The sequence below is a fragment of the Protopterus annectens genome, chromosome 2.part1 (genome assembly GCF_019279795.1).
Source record: "Protopterus annectens isolate FY-2018-M chromosome 2.part1, PAN1.0, whole genome shotgun sequence".
Taxonomy (NCBI): Eukaryota; Metazoa; Chordata; order Ceratodontiformes; family Protopteridae; genus Protopterus; species Protopterus annectens.
In genome coordinates this window covers 1,388,247,258-1,388,270,972 of record NC_056729.1, presented here as the reverse complement: position 1 = coordinate 1,388,270,972, position 23,715 = coordinate 1,388,247,258, and positions in this window count along the sequence as shown.

Genomic DNA, 23,715 nt, shown 5'->3' with positions numbered 1-23,715 from the left:
ATGAGGCTCATTTCTAACATAGCAGAAAGAACCTCAAGGGCAGTGGGTTCAGGCATTTCCATTAGGAGACATGCCTGGATGCATCTGTGTGATTTTGTGGAGCCCTTTAAGTACTTTAAGTCTTCATTCATCAATGCTCCCTTTGACAGCACATCACCTTTTGGTACCAAGGCAAAAGATACATTGTCCAGATTTATGAAGGATGGAAAGATGTCCCCCCCCCTCACAGATCCTGTTTGAGGAATCAACAAGGTGGTGGTAAAATGTGGTTCAGGAAATCTCAAGATGCTTTCCAGGAGGAGGTTCCCTCAGGGGCAGAGGGAGGGACTCTAATTGTAGACACCACTCTCGAGGCAGAGGTGGCCCACAGAACCAAGGGTCCAGAGATTCGTTCTTTGACAAACCCTTCCAGTGCTCCTGAAAGGAGGCCTGATTGTTCACCTCTGGAGGCAATCTGGGTTGCTTGTCCCTGCACCAGACAGTCTGGCTAGAAATAAGAAGAGATACTTGGGTGCAGAAGATCATTTCCAGAGGTTATATAATACCATTCTCCCTTTGTCCTCCCAATTCAAGAAAATTCACCAATGTTCTCCCCAGTCAGAGGGAACAAGCAGCAATTCAGATACAAAAGCTGCTAGACAAAAAAGTCATCCAACACGTCCCAAAAACTAGATAGAATCTGGAACTTATTCAAGGCTTTTTTTACTACCAGAGAAAACAGGAGACTGGTTTCCAATTCTGGATTTCAGCAGCTTAAACAAATCTGATCAAAAGACCAAGTTCCAGATGGTCACAGCTCAGTCCATTCTCTCTTTTTTTGTAGAAGGACAGTTGGATGTGTTCAATAGACCTTCAGGATGTGTACTATCACATAAAAATGAACAGGCAGTCCAGAAGGTCCTTATTCTTTTGGCTAGGAGACAGTCATTAGTTCAGAGTTCTTCCCTTTGGTGTCACCACAGCCCCCAGGGTGTTTACCAAATGCATGGCGGTAGTAGCAGCTCACGTGAGACTGCAGAGATTCTGGATGTTTCCATACTTAGATGACTGACTCATATCCACCCCAATCAGGCATCAGCTCATCATAGCAAGAGAAAAAGTGATCCAAACTTGTACTCTACTAGGAATAACTATAAATTACAAAAAAATCTCAACTAGAAGCAAGTCAAACTCTAGATTTCTTAGGGGGACTACGCAACACAAAATCATCAATAGCTTCATTTCCCCTCTCCAGTGTTCAGACAATAAGAACACAAGTGGAAAAGATAGTTTTCAGTACCAGAGTTCAGCCCACTTGGTCCTTCAAGCTCTGGGATCAATGGCAGCAGCAATAACATTAGTGCTTTTGGCCAGATTTCACATGAGAATCCTTCAATGGATGCTGGCCTCCCAATGGTCACTTCTTCATCTCCCCCTTCCTGCCCCGATACGAATCACCAACATATGCAAAATGTACCTGATGTGGTGGATTCAATCATATCAGGTTTTACAAGGCTGTTTATTCATCCCCTCTCAGCTCATGGTCATATTGACCAAAGATACAGGATCATTTTCCAATTGCTGTGGGGCGGCATTATCTAGGGAAGACAGTCCAAGGCATGTGGGCCCTGAAGAGGCAAATTTGCATATCAGTGTTCTAGAATTGAGAGCGGTGCTTTTAGCATTGCAAGCCTTTCAGAATGTTCTCCCTTTGGGAATGGTTGCAATAGAAACAGACAACATGTCAGTGGTTTGGTACATCAACAAACAAGGAGGAACCAAATTGTATCCCCTATGTTGAGAAGTGCTCAGGTTATAGGAATGGGCAATATCTTCCAATTGCTTTCTTATAGTAATGCATATTCCGGGGAAGTCCAACATGCTAGTGGACAAACTGAACAGGTACATTCTACTGCCTCATGAATGGTCCCTCAATCAGACAATAGTGGAAATTATTTTCCACAAGTGGGGCCAGCCATGCTGTGATCTCTTTGCACCCCCCCCAAACAATAAGTGCAGCAGCTACTTTGCCCTAATCCCCCCAGAGGGGAAATCACCGAAGGATGCTCTCCTTCACGATTGGCCCCCTGGTCTGCTTTATGCATATCCCCCAATTCCTCTGATCCCAAAGTTTCTATAGAGAGCTACCAGGTTGAAGAGCAAAGTCATCCTCATTGCACCCTTTTGGCCTCAACAGATTTGGTTCCCTTTCTTGTGGCCTCATTTGATTAATCAACCCTAGATCCTGGATCCAGCTCTAGATCTGCTGTCTCACTGAACAGGCATGATACATCCAGACCTCCTGAGTCTCAAGCTAGCAGCTTGGTTTCTCCATTTCCAGTAATAGCCAGACAACCTATGCTCTCATCCCTTGTCTGACGAATTTTGTTATCTTCCCTCAAACCATCTACAAGGAAACTTTATGCTAACAAATGGAAAAGATTTGTGCACTGCACACTTCAAAATTATGTGGACTCCTTTTCTGCACCAACTCACAATATCCCGGAGTTCTTGACATTGCTTTTTAATCAAGGCTCCAGTTCTTTAACGGTAAAAGTTCAGTTAGCAGCTATTTCTAATTTCCATATTGGTCTTCATGGCTCTTTACTTGCTTGTCATAAACTTTGTAAAACCTCTCTATGAGGCACATTTCTGTTAAGACCCACCATTAAAAATCCCACTCCTCCATAGGATTTAACTCTGGTACTGCGAGCCCTGGTCCTTCCTCAATTTGAATCTGCACATGATTGCGATTTTTAATTTCTGTCTTGGAAAACTGTTTATGGTGGCCACTACTTCTGCCAGACAAATTTCAGAAATTCAGGACTTATCTACAAAGCCACCATATCTAGTTTTTCCTAAGGATAGAGTTACATTACAAACTAATGCATCGTTTTTGACCAAAGCAGTGTCAGAGTCCAGAATTAACCAGTCCATTAATCTGCCAGTTTTCTTCCCAAATTATACAAAGGCAAATATTTTATCTGATATTGTTAATCCTCGTTCATTCCTTACATGTGGGTATTGGTTCCGACCTCAGAACCGAGCCGGCTAGTTTCCAAGCTCGTGTCAGCTACAATCTCTCGAGCTAAAACTCTTACCCAGAATTCCCCTCTCCCTGTTACCTTAGATTTCATTTGCCACATCGCCATTCGGTCATGTCAAGTTACTTCTCTTGAGCTAAGTACAATTTTTTTCTTCATACTAAATTGCAGAACAGCCTTTTCTCACAGAAATGTTATTGGATAGTTTCCTCTTACCTTATCACATTTAGCGACTATCCTTTCTTGAAGCCTTTCAATTCCTTTCCTCCCCTTTACTGCGAGGTAACTTCTTTTTACCATCATTGGTAAACCCCCTTTCCTTCTTACCTTCGGGTAATTCCTGTACCATTGCTGGTATTTTTTCTGGGTTTCCTTCTTTCTCTCTAACATGGCAGATAAAAAGGTAGTCCAGGATTTAAAAGATGTTTAGATTGTGGCCATAAATTACCTACTTCAGATGCACATTCCCTGTGTGTCTATTGCTTGGGGGTGCCTCATTTAACAGTTGACCCGCCCTGCGGAATTTGTAAGAATTTCTCTAACAGGACATTGATTGAGAGAAAAAATAAATTAATATTGAAGGGGCTACTTAAATCTCCTTTTTCAGAGGCTATTTCTGGGTCAGAGGCTTCAACCCCTCCAAGATCCCATAAGAAAAAGAGTGATGAACATATAAAGGCCAAGTCTCTTCCTTCGTCCCCTACTGGGGACCCCTAGGAACCGAGAGCCAAGAAAGCTAAGCTTTCCAGTTCGGATTTGACTTCTTCAGCTCCAGCGCTTTTGGTACCTAAACCTTCGGCACTGAGGCCATTGCCACCATCTGTGACTTCGGCACCCACTAGCGTGCCCTTTACCATATCTGTACCGAGGGGCTCCTCGGTTCAGACTTCTTTACCAGCACCGACTGTCCAGTCGATGCAGACTTTTACGATGTCAATGGATTTTTCGACACCCATTGCCTTTTTGGTTCTGACAACTTACCCGGCACCAACTACCCTTTCAGCAACGACCATTCAGTTATCGGCACCGATTTTTTCGGTTCCAGCCTTAGCGCCGACAACCACTTTGGGAACGACCTTATCGTCGGTGCAGACCATGACTTCGACACCGATGATTTCCTCGGTGCAGACACCTGCAGTTCAGTCCTTTACAGCCTCGTTGTTTTCAGTGCAGACCTGCGAGGTGGGCACTGAGCTTGCTCCGTCTTTGGATAGACCTGACTCCCCCTCAGTCATGTCCGAGAAATCCACTAGAAGCCTCTCTGAACACGACGTGTTGCATCTTGTGGAACAAGTGCTTTTGGCCAGAGGTATCCCACCCCCCAGGACCTATCCTTTCATGGGAGGTGATCACCCAAAGACCCCTACTTATTCTCCTCCTTCATTGCCTTTGAAGCCCCTTGATATAGCACAAACTTCCCCCTCTACAGTTCCCTTTATGGACCTCACTAAGGAGCCACAGTTGCCTTTGTGGCAGGAGAGTTTTGCTGTGACCCAGGATGTCAGCTGTGGCGTATGTAATTTAGTGTTTTACAGCCATTCAGGGACTCCGAGTCAGCATGCTGAGCCACTTAGGAGAGGGGTGACCCCTGCCCCGGGCACTCACCCCTCTTCAGGTAGACCGGCCTTCCAGCTAATGGAGAAGGTTCTGGCATCAGTTGGTGATCCTGTGCTATCACTCTCCCTGCCCTCCTCTGGACCGCAATGTAAACAAGTCACTCCTAGTGGACACCGGGCACAAGGGCCTCAGGATATACTCCCACAGGAGACCCATTTTGTGCTGTCTTCCCCAGCTTCTCCCTCTGAGGAAGTTCATCAAAAGAGCTCATGCAAGAGGAAGCACATGGACTCCACAGAGGAGTCCCTTACTGATGACACAGACTTTGATGATGGGGAAGGGTCCCCTCGCTCATCCTCTGAGGTATCCTTTGGTGATATTCTTGAAATTCTTAAACAGAGAGGTGACTGGCAGCCCTCGAACCCAACCTCTGAAGAGTCTGTGCTCCTGCAGGCCTTTCGTGCTTGGCCCCCTACCTCCTGGGTTACTCCACCTGCCAACAAACTGGTCTGGCTCATTGTGCAGCATGCATGGAAGGCTTCTGACACCGTTGAGGCCATTCTTCAGAGGCCAGATAAAATTTTGTCCCCTCCTGTTACTGATCCCCATTGATCCAAAGGTCTTCCTGTAGATGCCTTGGTGGTGGTGGCCGCAACTAAAAAGGACCTGGCAGAAGAAGAAAGCCAGACTGTCCATCCACCCAACAAAGAGTCCTGGGCTCTGGACAGAATAGGGAAGTGTACTTTTGCATCAGTAACCTTTGCAATCATAGGTTCATAGGTAGGTAGGTACTAGGCTATCGGCCCTAGGGCCCATACAAGCCTAGCCAAAAAATGTACCCTGGCTTTCGCCACCCAAGAAAATTATTTTCCTGTGCCCCTGTCAAGCAGAGCCACAGAAGTGATCCCCGGGGTGAATTTCCCATTTTCCATCCACCCTGAACTATATGGCACACTTTACCAGGCTTCAAAGAGATTTAATTTCTGAGCTCTCTGAAACTTTGGCTGGAGCTGTGTCTGATGAGGTTCATGACAAAGTGGTCTCTCAGCTAGCCACCATTGAATCGATATCTAACTCCTCCATGTGCCTGATATCTCACGCATCAGAAGGAGCAGCTAGAGTGGCGAGTTCAGGCATTGTTCTGAGATGACATGCCTGGATGCTCTTGTGTAATTTCGCGGAACCCTTCAAGGCTTCCTTTCTCAATGCTCCCATCAAAGCCTCTTCATTGTTTGGACCCAAGGTTAAAAGCACACTGGCCAGATGTGAACAGGATGGTAAGACCCTTTCTGCCATGGGTGTCTGTTATTCTTCCCCTCAATGGGCTTTCTCCAGAAACCAGAAGAGTGGGAAGATATGATACAAAAGGTCTCAGGGTCCTTTCCGTGACACACAGGCCGAGTTCTCCCTTAGAGGCAGAGGGGGAAACTTACAGGGAAGACGCCCTTTTCGGGGCAAGGGGGGGTCTGCATAACCAGGGTTCCAGGGACTCTTTCCCTGGCCAATCCTACCAGTGCTCCTGAAGAGCAGCCCAACTGCTTTCCTCTGGAAGTGGTTAGGGATCGTTTCTCTTTGTACCCTTCTGCCTGGCTAACCATCACCACCGATTCTTGGGTACAAAGGATAATAACCAGAGGTTATCATATTCCCTTTGACCTTTGTCCTGCTCCCCTAACAAACTTACCCAACGTTCCACCCAGTGAAAGTGAAGAAGCAGCATTAGAGATTTCAAAACTGCTAAGAAAAAGAGCCATCCAAATAGTCCCTCCAGATGAGCTAGGATCCGGATTCTACTCAAGACTATTTTTGGTGCCAAAGAAAACCAGGGACTGGAGACCAATCTTGGATCTCAGTGTATTGAACAAGTTTGTAAAAGTACAAAAATTCCGGATGGTCACAATACAGTCTATCCTTCCGCTTTTGGAAAAAGACGATTGGATGTGCTCAACAGATCTTCAAGATGCGTACTGCCACATAAAAGTGGACAGACCATCAAGAAGATTCCTTCACTTCCGTGTGGGAGCCAGTCACTACCAGTTCAGAGTACTGCCCTTCAGACTCTCTACAGCTCCCAGAGTGTTCACAAAGTGTATGGCAGTCATCACAGCTCACTTGCAACTACAAGGATTCCAGGTGTTTCCATACCTAGACGACTAGCTCATCTCCGCCCCCACCAGACATCAATTGGAAGAAGCCCTGGCATACTCTCTCCTCTCTGCAGAAAGGCTAGGCATAACCATAAACTGGCAAAAATCCAATCTCACCTCATCTCAGTTCACAGAATTCATAGGGGTCATCTTGAATACAAAGAATTGCAGAGCATCCATTCCAGAGCACAGAATTCTAAGGATAAAGCAACAACTGATCCCAATCCTTTCAAGGGAGAAATCCACAGCTTACTCTGTTCCCCTGGCCAGGTTTCACATGAGGCTTCTACAATGGCAACTGCTCACCCAGTGGTATGCCTTTCAGTACCCTCTTTCAGCCAAGATTCGGGTAACTCACAGGTGCAAACAGGATTTAAATTGGTGGATGGCCCACAACCCATCACAATGGTCTCACCCCTTCTCTCTCCAACAGCCCAAGGCTACAGTGGCCATGGACGCCTCCCTGATGGGGTGGGGGGGTTATGTCAGGGACAGACAGTCCAAGGTACTTGGTCCAAAATGGAGGCCCATCTGCATATAAATGTTCTAGAGATGAGGGCGGTGCTTCTGGCATTGCAAGCATTCCATCTCCTGCTGCCATCTGGGACTATTACGATGCAATCAGACAACATGGCAGTGGTCTGGTATATCAACAAACAGGGCAGAACCAAATCTTACCCACTCTGTTGAGAGGCCATGAGGATATGGCATTCGGCGATGTCTACCAACCGTTTTCTTCTAGCAACGCACATTCCCGGGAGTCCCAACATGATAGCAGACAGACTCAGCAGGTGTATACTACAATCTCATGAGTGGTCCCTGAATCCCTTGATAGCAGCGGAGATTTTCAACCGCTGGGGTCTTCCTTGCTGCGACCTCTTTGCGTCTCCGACCAACTACAAATGCAGCAACTATTTTGCCCTGATTCCCCCTCCGGGATAGTCACCCAGGGACGCTCTAGTCCACGATTGGACCTCGGGTCAACTTTATGCATTTCCACCTCTCCCCCTTACTCCCCAGTTTCTGAAGAAAGCCTGCCGGTTGAAGAGCAAAGTAATCCTCATAGCACCATATTGGCCTCATCAGATTTGGTTCCCCTTCCTTTGACCTCATCTGCTAGATCAACCGTGGATTTTCCATCAAACCCTGGGGTTGATCACCCATCCGCAGAATCTGATTCACCCCAACTTGAACAGCCTGAAGCTCACAGCTTGGCTCCTCCAATTCCCTTGATTGCCAGGCAGAATGATCTTTCTTTGCAAATACGTGACATTCTTATTGCATGTCATCTTCCACCAGAATTACATATCTTGGCAAGTGGAAAAGATTTACCTTTTGGCTGAAAGAAAAATAGGTAGATCCTTTTTCAGCACCAGTGTCGATAGTACTGGAGTATCTAGCTACACTATTTCAATCCGGTCTATCTGCCTCTACCATTAGAGTTCATTTGGCTGTAATATCTAATTTCCATGATGGTGTCCAAGATTCCTCTCTTATGTCACACAAATTATGCAAGACTTTCATAAAAGGCGTGAATCATCTTAAACCCCCTTTTAGAGAACCTACTCAACCATGGGACCTGTCATTAGTCCTACAAGCTTTGACAATGCCACCTTTCGAACCAGCTTCTTATTGCGACCTCAAATATTTGTCATGGAAAACCTTGTTTTTGGTCGCAATTACTTCTGCCAGACATATCTCTGAGCTTCAAGCCTTATGCATCAAGAGTCCATATTTGATTTTTCATAGCGATAGAGTGTCATTGAGAACTAATCCTTCCTTTCTGCCAAAAGTGATCTCTGAAATGTCCATTAATCAAACCATTGAACTGCCAGTTTTCTTCCCCAATCATTCAAACAAAGGAGAGTATTGCCTACATACCTTAGATATTCACAGGCAAATTCACTTCTACTTGAACAGGATTAAGGCCTCTCATAAATCAGACCAGTTATTTTTAGCCTATTCTGGACCTTGATTAGGATGTGTTGTTGCTAAGGTCACATTGGCTAAATGGTTGAAAGACTGCGTGACCTTCATTTATAGACAACATAATATTCCATTACCTACTACCATAAAGGCTCATTCTACAAGGTCGGTGGCAACTTCTGCTGCCTTCCATGCCAGAGCTTCTTTACATGACATTTGTGCAGCTGCAACTTGGGCTACTCCTCATACTTTCATCAATCATTACAAATTGGATTTGGCCTCCAGGGGAAGAGCATCTTTTGGTTCTATGGTGCTCAGGAATGTCCTTCCATGAGAGTCTCCCAGGAATAAAAGTAGCTGGGGACTCTGTCCCACACATAAGGAATGAACGAGGATTAACAATATCAGATAAAGAAGTTATGTCTTACCATAATGTTCCATCTGTGTTGTTGATCCTCGTTCAGTCGTTACAACCCTCCCTCCTTCCCCCTGCTGTGGCTTCTAGTGGATCACACCATCCGGTTCTATTAGGTCACCTGACCAGAGGTAGCCTCTACCTTCTTTTGACTTGCAAACTCAATCTGAGGTAACAGGGAGAGGGGAATGCTGGGTAAGAGTTTTAGCTCAAGAGTTTGTAGCTGACGCAAGCTTGGAAGATAGCTGGCTCGGTTCCGAGGTCGGAACCGATACCCACACGTAATGACTGAATGAGAATCAACAATACAGATGGAACATTATGGTAAGACATACATTTACTAGACGTTCATAGGCAAATGCATTTCTATCTTCACAGAACAAAGGACCTCAGAACTTCAGATCAATTATTTGTTTTTTTTGCTGAAGGGAAATTGGGCAAGCCTGTGTCTAGAGTTTCCCTAGCCAAATGACTTACTAATTGCATTTCCTTTATTTACAAGTTGAACTTGCCTTTCTCTAAACAACTACGTGCTCACTCAACAAGGTTGATAGCAACTGCCTCAGCTTTTCATGCAAAAGTCTCCATGGATGAAATTTGTTCAACAGCAACTTGGGCTTCCCCTCACACCGTCATCTGTGGTTACAAACTGGACTTAGTTTCCAGAGGTAGGGCATCATTTGGCTTAATGGTGCTTAGGAATATCCTTTCCTTGAGGCCACCCTGGGAATTATGTAGCTGGGGACTCTGTCCCATCAGTTAAAGATGGAATGAAAATTGACATCAGATAAAGAAGTTATCTACTTACCATAATGTTCCATCTGTGTTGTCCATTTTCATTCTTCCTCAAATTCCCACCCACTGACCCCTGACCTTAATTTTTCCTGGAGCAGCAAGTGGATAGAGGGAGATTTTGGGTCTACTCCTTGCATTGTAATGATCCAGATATAGCCTTGTTTACCTTTTCTGTTATATATTTTTGATATTCTTTATATGAGTAATTTTTATTTTCTGCTATAGTCTGCAAACAAGATCTGAGGAAATGGGGTTGGTGCATTCTGGGTAAGGGAGAAGCTCAAGAATTCAAGGTTACCACGAGCTTTTACAGAGGCTGAGTTGGATCTGAGGGTTCAGATCTGAACCCATCAGTTGAGAAAGAATCAAAATGGACAACACAGATGGTATGTTATAGTAAGTACATAACTTCTTTTTTTTTTTCTTACAGTTATTTTTTTCCCTTTTGGTGTCCTTGCTTTACAGTCTACCCACAGCTTTAACTAAGTCAATAAAAGTCCTGTCTTTCTCAGCCACTTTTTCTTGCAATGCCATATTTCATACATTTAATTGATGTTTTATAGTCTCCCATTTGTTCACTAATTTCACTGTTAATGGTGTTCTTCCTGTTAATCTCCATCTTCCAACATCAGACTCTGGTTCAAGTTCAGGATACTCCTGATTCTTCTAGTCAAGTTCTGTGCTTTTTTCTTTACCTCAAGCATTTTGCTTTGGAACATTGGAAAACGTTTCACTGGCAAAATCTTTCTATGTGTTTTATTTCTTTTAAACACCTTTATTGAATTATCATTTGTGCACAGGCAAACTTACATTTATATAAAACTAATCAAACCATATTAACAAATTCACATTTACAAACATTACCCATTGTATGCATTGTTATATAACACATAATCTAAGCAACATTGGATAAATTAGTCAATCCCTTCCTTCTCTTAAACCTCGTTCCTCCTCCAAAACATTTTTCTGTGTGTATTGCTCCCACAATTTCTATTTTTCTGTATACAATTTACTTCTGCCATTTTCTAAAGATTCCACTTCTTGTTCTTTTATCTCTGTAACAATATTCGCTACTTCAAGTACAGTTATTTTAGATTTTGAGTAACATTTTCTAGTAATTGCTTTTTTGGTAGCCACCAGAATGAAACTCAACAAGGCCTTACAATGCTTAGGCAATTCAGATCCTATATGTCAGCTCAAAAAATAATTTTCTTAGTTATACTCATTTACTCATCCAATATTTCTGACATAGTATTTTGCAGGGATTTTTTAAAGTCTGCCAGCTCATTACACTTCCAAAACATATGTTTCCTGGTACCTGTTTCTTCCCCATTACACCTCCATTTGCCATCTATACAAAAAATTGTTTGGAGTCTGCTTGGGGTATAAAAGTATCTATGCAAAGCAGGCAAAATCCTAAATAGATTTTGGTGCATATTTGATAGCCATACATATGTCCTCCCATTGTTTCTTTTTAAATTGCATATCTAATCTCTCTTCTCAATCTTTTCTGACCTCTTCTGATTGATTCCTATAGTTATTGTGCAATATTTTGTATGTCCTATTAATTATCACCTTTTTAACAGCAGCTTCTATTCAAGATTCAATTAAAAACTCAACCAGTACAAGCCTTCCATTTAGGATTCCAATATCCTTTTTTTCTTTGTCTGTACTCTGATATCATTCCCTGATAGGAAAGGCAGTCACTATAAATGTCTTCTTGGCCTCTTCTCATGCTTGTACCTTTCCCTCTCTGATTATTTGTTCCCAATACCTTGGTGCCTTTGCCACCTTCCTCCAGCAAATTACAGCCCTCTCTTGTATATTCTCTGTACCCCTAATTGCAGGCACCCCTATCAGCAGACACACCTTTATCCATTCTTGTACTGGCTTAGTTCTTAGTATACTTTTTGCTACTTTATGAACATTATATTCTATGTGACTATTGTTCTTCTCATTAAGGATCTGCATCCAGGGACTTCATGGATGGCTACACATTGAGTAACAGCTTAATTCTAGCTTAGTATGAAAACAGAAAATCAGAAGAGAAGGCCAGTGGACTTTTATGCTTCTTGGTAAATTTCACTAACTGGCTAGTAACTGCACTTCCTGAATGCCAGGAAAAAGAAATTCGGAGGACCTGAAGGAAAATAGCTACAAAAGGTGAGGAAAAAGCACTGAGTAGGAAAAATACTGCAGCTGTCCACCAAAAAAGCAGTGCAAGATCCAGACATGACTTCCAGTAATCTAGAGGAACACATAAGACAACTGCACACAGACTTGATTAAAATAATTGAAACACTGATGGATTATATCAACTCAAACAACAAAAGGCTGGAAAAATGGAAGGCACTTTAAACAGATATTCAGATGAGGTGATAATTGAAAAATAAGAGGTCAAAATGAAGAAAAAGCTGTCTGAATATAAGACTGCTCAAGAGATGTTTCAGCTATGCAGAAAATAAGAGATTACCTCGATAACATACACAAGTTTAGAAAAACTGTTAAGCAACTGTTTTTTGGTAATAACACTAGAGCACAAAGCCTCTTAGCACAATGATTCAGGCAACAGAAAGCAGAAAGGGCTGTTGCCAAGCTTAAGAAGCCTATAACAAGGAAGGTAACAAGAGACCCTGTAGAGGTATTAGAAATAGTTCAGAAATTCTATGAAAGTCTGTATAAAGCAGAGAAATGTGGAAATCAAGAAAAGATACAAATGGAAATGTTTATGAAAGAATTAAATATGCCAAGGTTAGAGGTAGATGAGGCTCAATTACTAATGATGAGAACAGGAGGAGATGAAATAAAAATTGTCATGTATAACCAATCTACAGGAACGTCCCCAGAAATAGATAGATGGTATTCCTGTGGAAGTTTGGAAGCTAGGAGGGAAAAAACTGATCTGGAAGGCTTTATTTAACAGTATTTTAAGAGGAGGAGAAGTACCAACATCCCAGAAGAAAGCAGTGGTAGATGTAATACCTAAAGATGGTAAAGACCCATCAGATCCAGCTTCATATAGGCCCATTCAATACTAAACCATACCATGCCGTTGTGTGCCAAAGCCGGACAGTTAAATTCAACAAATTTCACCTGAAGCCCAGGCAAAAATGTCCATCCACTGAGATCCTCTGTGATAGATTCTGAATAGCCACCCATACTGACAACAGTCTTCAAACTAGCATTATGGACAGTTGGACTACCCTTGTCTCTCCTGCCAAGCTTATTGACTTCAGTCTCTTGAGGCAGTGTACCAATTGCCTCATGTACACAGACAACCCTCTACTAATAATGCACTCTAGTACAGAGTGCGAGAGATGTATTTACACCAAGAATCTAGACTCAATGCTCTCTCTCACTCAAAACAGTAATACAGAGAAGGCTGCCAACTCACCCACCACTACATATGCTCATAGTACCACTACTTATACACATAGTATGCATCAAACACGTAAATCCACATACACAGAGGTTTTCTCACAAAACTTACCAAAACACCAGAGACCTCCAAACACAAGACTGCTACAACTAACCCAGTCACCAAAGCACCCATGACACATAGCAAGACCAGTGTCTCACCAACCAAGCCAGTAAGGCATTACACTCAAAAGCCAAATTTTCTTGTCATTAGAGACTCAGTAGTGAGATACATGGATGTCCCACTCACCAGGTTGGACAAGAGAAACTCACAGTCAGTTGCCTGTCCAGTGCCAGGATTCGTCAGATCAAGCATGCACTCAGGTCTCTTAGCAACAAGTACTGTTATGACTCTGTCATAGGTCATGTTGGTGTGAATGACCGGAGATGTACCTCACTGGACTATATGAAGAGAGACATGGGTGAACTCTCTCCCAGGCTGGTACGTCCCTAGCCTTGAGCAGCATACTACCCTCACCTAGAATGATACCACCATTTGAACAAAAAATGATTGATTTCAATAACTGGCTCATTTTGTGGTGTCATTCAAAGGGGATCCAGTTTCTGTCAGTAGACGTGGTCAACAAACCTCACTGCTTTGCCAGAGATGGTTTGCACCTGGCACCTCTAGGCTTTTGGCTCTTGGCAAAGACTCTTGCCTCCACCATACTGCCTTTTTTAGGCAAGGTCTCAAAAACAACATTACAGATGTGAAATTAACCAATAAGAACAAAACAAGGGTCATGCTGCTAAATGCAAGGAGCTTAAACCAAAAACTGCACTTCCTGGAAACACTTCTATCAGTAGAAGATGTAGATATTAGATATCAGAGAGGGAAAAGAAGCCCCTGTGCTGGTCCCTGCGGTAGTGCTGCTCATTTTTCATCTCCTCACCAGAAAGCTCCCTCCCTACATCAAAAGCCTAAGGAATACCCCCTGCTATTACCTCTGACATTTCCCTGGAGCTGCCAGTTAATTTCGGACTAAAGAATTACTGTGAAGACTGCCATAAAGTAAATATTGTGAATTTCCTCACCAGAAAGCTCCCTCCAGAAGCTCCCTCCCTACATCAAAAGCCCAAGGAATACCCCCTGCTATTACCTCTGACATTTCCCTGGAGCTGCCGGTTAATTTCGGATTAAAGAATTACTGTGAAGACTGCCCTAAAGTAAATATTGTGAATTTCCTCACCAGAAAGCTCCCTCCAGAAGCTCCCTCCCTACATAAAAAGCCTAAGGAATACCCCCTGCTATTACCTCTGACATTTCCCTGGAGCTGCCGGTTAATTTCGGACTAAAGAATTACTGTGAAGACTGCCATAAAGTAAATATTGTGAATTTCCTCACCAGAAAGCTCTCACCAGAAGCACCCTCCCTACATCAAAAGCCTAAGGAATACCCCCTGCTATTACCTCTGACATTTCCCTGGAGCTGCCGGTTAATTTCGAACTAAAGAATTACTGTGAAGACTGCCCTGAAGTAAATATTGTGAATGTAGGTAGCCTTACACCAACTACTGTCTTTGCAACTACCTACTTAATAACTCTTGTATTTCTCTTTAACTTCCCTTGTAAGCGATTCAGCAGCCTACTGCAGGCCATAAGAAAATACTCCCCCCCCCCGCCCCAGGTCAACTGAGTCCTACATATTTATCCTCAGTAAAGGTTAGGTGTCCTCCACCCCCTTCCAGCCTGCTTTCTTCTATTTCACCACTAGGTGGCAGCACCTACCAACTATAAGACAGTATATCTTTCATTTTACTTGGCTCCTCTCCTATGAAGCTGTCCAAATAGCTTATAGAGCCGGTATTATCACTGTCTATATCCTGGTAATTCCACCCCTGAACAGAATTCCATAACTAAATTTAACTCTTTATTTTCTTTCCTGATAGCTTTTTATCCTTACCTATTTATATATCTTCTATACCTGCTTACCTTGCTATCTCTGCTGCAGTGGCTGATACTTTTTCTGCTGCTGGTTTTTCTTTCTGTTCACAGCCTCCAGTTATCCCCCTGCCCACTAATCTATCTCCCCGCCTCTTTATCCCTCTGACCTCCCCTGTCTTTATCCCCTCCCCCCTCTATCACCTGTCCTCCCCCAAGTCTACTTATAGAGGTTTTGGCTTGTGGCGCTATTTTTTTCTAAATAAGGGAAAAGAAGCCCCTGTGCTGGTCCCTGCAGTAGTGCTGCTCGTTTTTCGCCTCCTGATAAGTTAGAACATTGTGGTTACTTTATTTAGCTTAAATTTCATTGTATCATATAAGCTTGCTCGAACGTCGAATATATTCATATTTCAATGGATTTGTCATTGTTTACTGCAATCTCACGTTTTGTGTGTTCAAAATAGCCTTAGCCGCTAAATTGTTTGAGATACTTTTGTGCGCTCGCACTTCGCCCACACAACGGCGACTTCTGAGCCCCTTACATAACATTTTCTCCCAAATGCTTACATAATCACAAGCGCAAGCAAGTTCAAAGTAGCTTTAGCCCTAAATTATATATGATACCTTCACCCTCACAACGGCGATTTTCTGGGCCATGTGCATAACCTTTTCTCCGTTATGCCAACATAAAAGCATACATAAAAGCATAAGATACCTTCGCCCTCTCAACGGCGATTTTCTGGTCCATGTGCATAACCTTTTCTCCCTTATGCTAACATAAAAGCAAGCACAAGCTTGTACGCCAACAAAAAGATGGTGCAACGCCACAAGACTAAGCGAACTTTATTTGAAGGCGTGTTCGATGTTCGCTTTCCCTTACCACCCATATTACCCTTCATGTGGACCTCACATCACAGCGTTGCTGTAGTCCAACTGAGAAAGGGATTTTTCTGATGCCTGGAGCTTGTCTACTTCCCTAAGGCATTGTGAATTAGGCTTGCTCACTATACCTACCCCCCTCATCTTATTTAATAACTATATGACTCCATCCCTGACTTTCTCCTTTAGTGATACAGACCTATTAACGCCGAAAACGCTTAGAACGCCACCAAAGTGGTCATAACATGCGTGCAAGTACTCACACATGTTGAGTGCAGTAGTACCTGCTCGTACATCATCCCTCTGGCCAGCAAACAATATAACACACCTAAAACGGACTTCTGGATGCTCGACCCCCTTACAGGGCACTCTCAGGAACTATTATAGCTCCGTTTGGGCTTTTCTACATTCACAATGCTTAGTCAGCCCTAGCCATAGCTCAGGCATGACACAGCCTCCCTCAGGATCCCTTTTATGAGTCACTTAGGTAGAGCACATTGATTTGCTAGGATATTCACCCAGCCTCAAGGCTCAGATAGCCCTCCATATTACATTTTACTAGCTAGTATTATGTTATGCTAGGTTTTATTGTCTGGTGTTATGTATTGCCTCTTAATTTGATTTTTTAAGTGATTCTCAATGCCAGTCTCAATGCTTAGATAGCCCTGTCATATTACATTTTACTATCTTGTACTGTGTTATGCTATGTTTTATTTTATGGTGCTATATATTGCTTTTAACTTGATTTTGTAAGCGCTTTATCTACCTGTACCTGCCCAACCAAGCGCTCTATCTACCTAACAAAGGGAAAAGGCAATATCATGTTTAGATACCACTTTGATATTACTAGGTTGCGTTAATGGCTTTTTTGATATGACTAGGTAGTGCCTATGACTGTGTGGGATATTTCTATGCTATTCTTGATGTCGAGATAGCCTTGGCCGAATATAATGTCCTAGTTTCCTCTGTAAAGTCATATCCAATATAAGGTGTTCTCTATAATCATTTAAATAACCTGGCTAAATGCATTATTTGCCTGTATCTTGCTTTATTATTGCTACATGTGACTTAATATTCCTATGTCTGTTGGTTTGTTATTTCTGTTAATTCCCAAATCATCCTTACCTGATTGGGGTACTGTTGTAGAACTGTTTTTGTTGAATAACTGTATTATTACTGTTGTAGAGCTGTTTTTTCTAGAGCAACTGTTTTATTAACCCTGTACTGTTTCATAATTTAAACTGCAAATATCCAATTACTGTACCTCTGCTGCCTTTTACTACTACTCTCCTACACTGCTCTCCCTTTATATTTTCCCTCCTGCCGTGCCTATCTCTTTGAGCTCTCTATCTTCCTTAAACTTTCCCTTTTCTTTTTTCTTCTCCTTCTGTGTCTATTCCTCGAGCTCTCTATCTTCCTACTATATTACCTCTTCATCTTACCCCTTAAGCCCTGTATTATCTACTACTCCTCTAGCATGTTTCTCCTCCTCTCCTGAATACTCTCCCCTGTACTTCCTCCGCTATTCACCTACAACTATAACCTCCTATTGAACCTAATCCTAGATTATCTTTCCTCTCATTTTACAGTTCCTCACCAGAAAGCTCCCTCCAGGAGCTCCCTCCGTACATCAAAAGCCTAAGGAATACCCCCTGCTATTACCTCTGACATTTCCCTGGAGCTGCCGGTTAATTTCAGACTAAAGAATTACTATGAAGACTGCCCTAAAGTAAATATTGTGAATGTAGGTAGTCTTACACCAACTACTGTCTTTGCAACTACCTACTTAATAACTCTTGTATTTCTCTTTAACTTCCCTTGTAAGCGATTCAGCAGCCTACCGCAGACCATAAGAAAATACCCCCCCCCAGGCCAACTGAGTCCTAGATATTTCCCTCAGTAAAGGTTAGGTGTCCTCCACCCCCTTCCAGCCTGATTTCTTTTATTTCACCACTAGGTGGCAGCACCTACCAACCATAAGACGGTATATCTTTCATTTTACATGGCTCCTCTCATATGAAGCTGTCCAAGTAGCTTATAGAGCCGGTATTATCACTGTCTATATCCTGGTAATTCCACCCCTGAACAGAATTCCATAACTAAATTTAACTCTTTATTTTCTTTCCTGATAGCGTTTTATCCTTACCTATTTATACATCTTCTATGCCTGCTTACCTTGCTATCTCTGCTGCAGTGGCTGATACTTTTTCTGCTGCTGGTTTTTCTTTCTGTTCTTCCCCGCTCCGTTCGCCCTACGGGCTCACTCCGCTCTCCTACCCTACCCCCAATTCCCACCCACCCCCACTACATCTACACTTATACCCACATAGCCACACCTACTTCCTCTCCTACTGCTAAACTCCACCCCTTCCTCTTCCTATTCCCTCCCCCTTACAACTACCCTCCACCACAAATCCCACATCATCCTCATTCAATATACCACACATCCCTCTTCTTTCTTACTATTAACCATATAACTCTCAAGGAACCTAAACATGTCATCAAAATATACATTATTCTCCATTCAACTACTTCACTTACTGAACCTAACCTTCATCTACTACCTTACCCAGCCTAACACACTATCTCACACCCCGCTCTTTCACACAACCTGCTCTCTCAACATACCTCACTCCTACTCAGTCATACCAATATCTTCTACACTTTATCCCATCAAACACAATCTATGCTTTCATTACAAGCTTATCTCTTCTTACAAAACTTCAACCCGCACTCTACCAAACATATCCCTCACAACTCCTATAACTTATGAAAAAAAAAACCCCTACTAAATAAAGCAGATTCTAACATCTCTACTATTATCTGGGGATGTACACCCTAACCCAGGCCCAAAACCTCCCCCTCTACATCTAAATCCATTTGACTAGCATCCCTTAATGCACAAAGCTTAGCAAACAAAGTTCCAAACCTTCATGCCTGGCTACACCATAACAAACCAGATTAGGCATATCTGAAACCTGGTTAAAACCTCATATAAAAGATGTGGAGATAGTACCACCTAACTACTCCATTATCAGAGCAGACAGAACCCAAAAAAAAGGGGGTGGAGTAGCTCTACTCTACTCATCCTCTCTATGCATTACTCCCTACAATAAAGCTATTCCTCAATTCAACAACGCAGAATTAATACTAGCCCAACTTCGATTAAATAAACACAAAAATATATGCATAGCCTCACTTTACATTCCCCCTGGCGACAATATCTCTGTACTTTAAGATATCTTCTCCTGGTTCTCAACCAAAATATCTAATGAAACCATCATCGTGGGAGACACCAACATCAATTGGTCCTCCATTCAATCCCATACCCCCTCCATTAACATCAACCTGTATAACTTCTCTCAACTCATCAACTCCACTACTAGGCCCTCTAAAGACTTCACTATTGGCAGTATTATAGACTGGATCTTAGTCTCTCACCCCCACTACTACCCTGATAGTGGAACTCTTCCTGACTCCCTAAGCAACCACCTTCCCATCTTTGCTACACGCCTTCCTTCTCCCTTACAAGTTACCCATAATTACGTCACTTCTAGATCCCAAAAAACTTCAACCCAGAAGCCTTCTCTAACTCCTTAAAATCATTTAACTGGCACCCCCTAAAAACTCTACCCCTTGAAAGTGCTATCACTCACTTTAATTCTACTTTCCTAAATCTTTTAGATATTCATGCTCCCTTAAAAACCAGAAGAATAAAAAACAAAACTACCCCTTGGCTAACTAAAAGCACACTAACAACCATGCGACTAAGAGACAAAGCCTGGGCACGCTATCAAAAGCACAAATCTCCCGCTACCCTTAATGAGTACAAAACTCTTCGCAACACAGTTAAAAAACTTATTACAGCAGACCATCAAAACTACTACTCTTCCCTCCAAAGTAAATACAAATCTGACCCACAAAAAGTCTGGAGAGGTATAACCTCCCTCTTAAAACCTGGAACAACTGAAAACCCAAACCCTAACCCAAATGTACAAGGCAATGACCTTACCACCGAATTTAACTCTTTTTTTCATTGACTGTATTTCCAAACTAACCTCTTCCTTCTCATGCAACCATCCACCTCCTACTTCCACCTGTCCCCCCTACACCCCCCCTTCTCCACTCTATCATTCTACTACCTCTCAACCCCTTACATTTTCCCCTGAAACCAATCCCTACTTCCACTATAAAAAAAAAAACTCCTGCAGAGGCTAGAACCATGCACCAATGCCCCCGATAACATCCCCTCACACTTCCTCAGCATAGCTGCTGATGCTATCGCCCTCCCAATTAGTATCCTAATCAACCGCTCTATCCAAGAAGGTCATGTTCCACAAATCTGGAAAAAGGCTTTTATCATTCCCCTTCACAAAGGAGGGAATAATACTAGCATTACCAACTTCCAGCCCATCGCTATCCTCTCTCTTATTTCTAAAATTCTAGAGAAATGTATCCATCTTCAACTCCTTCCCTATTTATTAGACAACAACTTCTACTCAATACAGATTCTGTCCTAATTATAGCACTATGACAGCCCTCCTATCATTCCTTGAAACTGTGAATAAAGCTAGAGACTCTGGTCTCACTGTATCTACCATCCTACTTGATCTTTCCAAGGCATTTGACACCATCTCCCATAACCTACTACTCACTAAACTCTCAAAGCTAAACCTATCACCTTCAACTCTCAATTGGTTCAACAGCTATCTCTCAAACAAGCTACAAGCTGTCAAGTGGAAAAAAGCCACCTCCTCTTTCTTAAACACCCCCACAGGTGTCCCACAAGGTTCCATATTAGGCCCCCTCCTCTTTAATATCTTCGTAAATGATTACTACCACTCCATCCCCCATGCTAACATCATCCAATACGCGGATGATTCTACAATCATCTGTGCTGCCTCTTCCATTCCAACTCTCCTAAAGCTGACTCAAGATGCCTTCTCCACCACAGAACAGTGGATGAAAGATAACCATCTTGCACTTAATGCAGCTAAATCAAAACTAATGATATTTACCCCCTCTAAAACCAACACACTGGATAAACAACTATTCTCCATCACCAGTCAAAATAATACACTACTTGAACTGGTATCTGAAACCAAACTACTAGGAGTTCAAATTGATGATAAGCTTAAATTCGAGTCCCATCTTCTACTAAACATTAAAAAACCCACCAAAAACTCGGTCTGCTATACCGACACAAGCAATACCTCTCATCAGCTACCAAACTCACTCTCTCTACCACATTTCTCTTACCCTCCCTTCTATATGGTGCCCCTCTTTTAACTAATCTACAATCATCTCTCAAAACAAAACTATCTACCTGTTATAATAAAATAGCCAAATTTGCCACTAGCAATAAATCTTCAACCCATCACTATGCACCACTCCACAAACTAAATTGGCTTGAACTTCCCAACTACCTCTCCTATACTCAGCTCACATATGCACACAAACTCATTTTTCAACCATCCCTCTGTCCCTCCCTGTCCACTACCTTTAAAATTCACCACACTCAAAGACTTCTCAGATCTACTAATCAAAACCTACTAGAAGTCTACAGACCCCTTCGCCCCCCAGGACATAACCTCCTTTCCTTTTCCCTAGCACGCCTATGGAACTCCCTCCCTCCCTCCATTCGTACCATCACTAGCCTTCCTACCTTTAAAAAAATCACTCTACTCCTACCTAACATCCACATGGGAATGCTCCTGCTCCCACCCCACATAATCATTCTCCACTTTCTGCAGTCTTCCACCTCTTACTTTCTCTACTGCAGCTAGTAATCAATTTCTTAAATCCTGAAAGCCTTCTGCATCTATCTACTCACTTCCAAAAAATTGTTTAAAAAAAAAAAAAAAAAAAAAATTATTTTTTTTTAAGATATAATTTTGTTTCTTTTTTTAAAAATTTGTTTTTAAATTTTCTGATTGTAACCTCTGTACCTTGTTATGTCTTGTATGCTATGTAATGTAAATCTCTGTAACATGTAATCTTTGATGGAGCTTTTCTCCCCTGGACTCCATTGAAAAAGGGTTCATTTGGCCCAATGGACTATCCTGGTTAACCAACAACAAATAAATAAATAAATAAAATAAATAAAGATGTCTGTGCAGTCACAGAAACCTGGTTCAAGGCCTCAGAGAGTACCCCAACCTTGTAAGGCTGCAATGCCTTCCACACCTTTAGACCACAAAATGAATGTGTGAAAATCAAAGGAGGTGGTATTTCAATCTATATTAGAGATAAATTCACCTCTTGTCTAGTTAGACTGGACAACAAAGACATGCATCTGGAGCATTTTTTCCCGGACGTCCACTGAAAATTGTCTCATTCCAAATCAGACTTTCCCAGTTAACAAATGTTAAATAAATAAATAAATAAATAAAATAAAAAACTCCATGGAGTTACTCCAGGTCCAAGTCACGGTGGGTAAGACTCCCATTCAAGTCATAGCCAGTTATAGATCCCCTCCATGTGTCACAGTGCCCACTAATCCTACTTGACCAAACTGGAGACAATCCAAATTTTACCGAACACACTTGTTATGGGGGATTTCAATTATCCCACCATCAACTGGGAAACCTACTCTAGCCCTAACTCACTAGCACAAAAGTTCCTTGATTTTGTTAATTCAAATGCCCTGGAACAAACTGTCCATACCCTGACCAAGGGGAACAAACATTCTGTATCTGGTCCTCACCAGCATGTCAAACAGATGCACTGCTGCAACTGTCGAACCCTCATTAGTTAAAACTGACCACAGATCAGTCACCTTCAAACTGACACTAACACCAGAACTCACAAAGGGTGAAATCAGACTAAAAACTTCACCAAGGCAAACTATACCCTCCTAGGTGAAGGTATAAGTGCTGCAGCATTCCATGCCCCACCCCAAGCTAGAAGTGGTAACTATGCCAAAGCTTACACTAAAGCCCTGTTACTTGCATAAGTGCATAAACTCAGCCATACCAGAAAGAATCAAAGCCAAAGCCCCAAGTAGAAACAAGCTGCCATGGTGGACATCCAGCATCAACAAACTTTACAATAAACGCAAAAAGTTGCTGTCCAAGAAAACAAAGGCAAGGCCCCAACAATGGAAAACACCCTCCTCAGCCTCAACAGGCAAATAAGACAACTTGTCAAATCCTCTAAGGGCTCCTTTGACAGAAACTTAGCAAGTATACAGAAATAATCAACTTCTCAACAAAGCAGCAAAGAATTAAGTAGCAAATTCCCACCTTATCTCCACCCTACTTTATGCCTCTCCAATATATACCAACCTAAGGCAATGCGATCTAAACAAGCTAGAGACCTGCTACAACAAAATCGCCAAATTCGCCACAGGGGCATCCTAACATAGTCACCACTGTCTCTCACTTGCTGAACTGGGCTGGCTTGAACTCCCTCACCTCCTTCAATGGTATCAACTCACACTCGCCCACAAACTAGTAAACCATCCACTAAATGTCCCATCCCTCCAGAATCTACTCCAACCCTATCGCACCACCAGACCACTAAGATCCAGCAACAAAAATCACTTGCAGATCACTAAAGCCAATAACTCTGCTGGTGAAGCACTATTCTGTTGCACCATAACCAAATTATGGAACTCCCTCCCACCCACAATTACCTCCATACCATCATGCACCCACTTCAAAACTTTACTAAA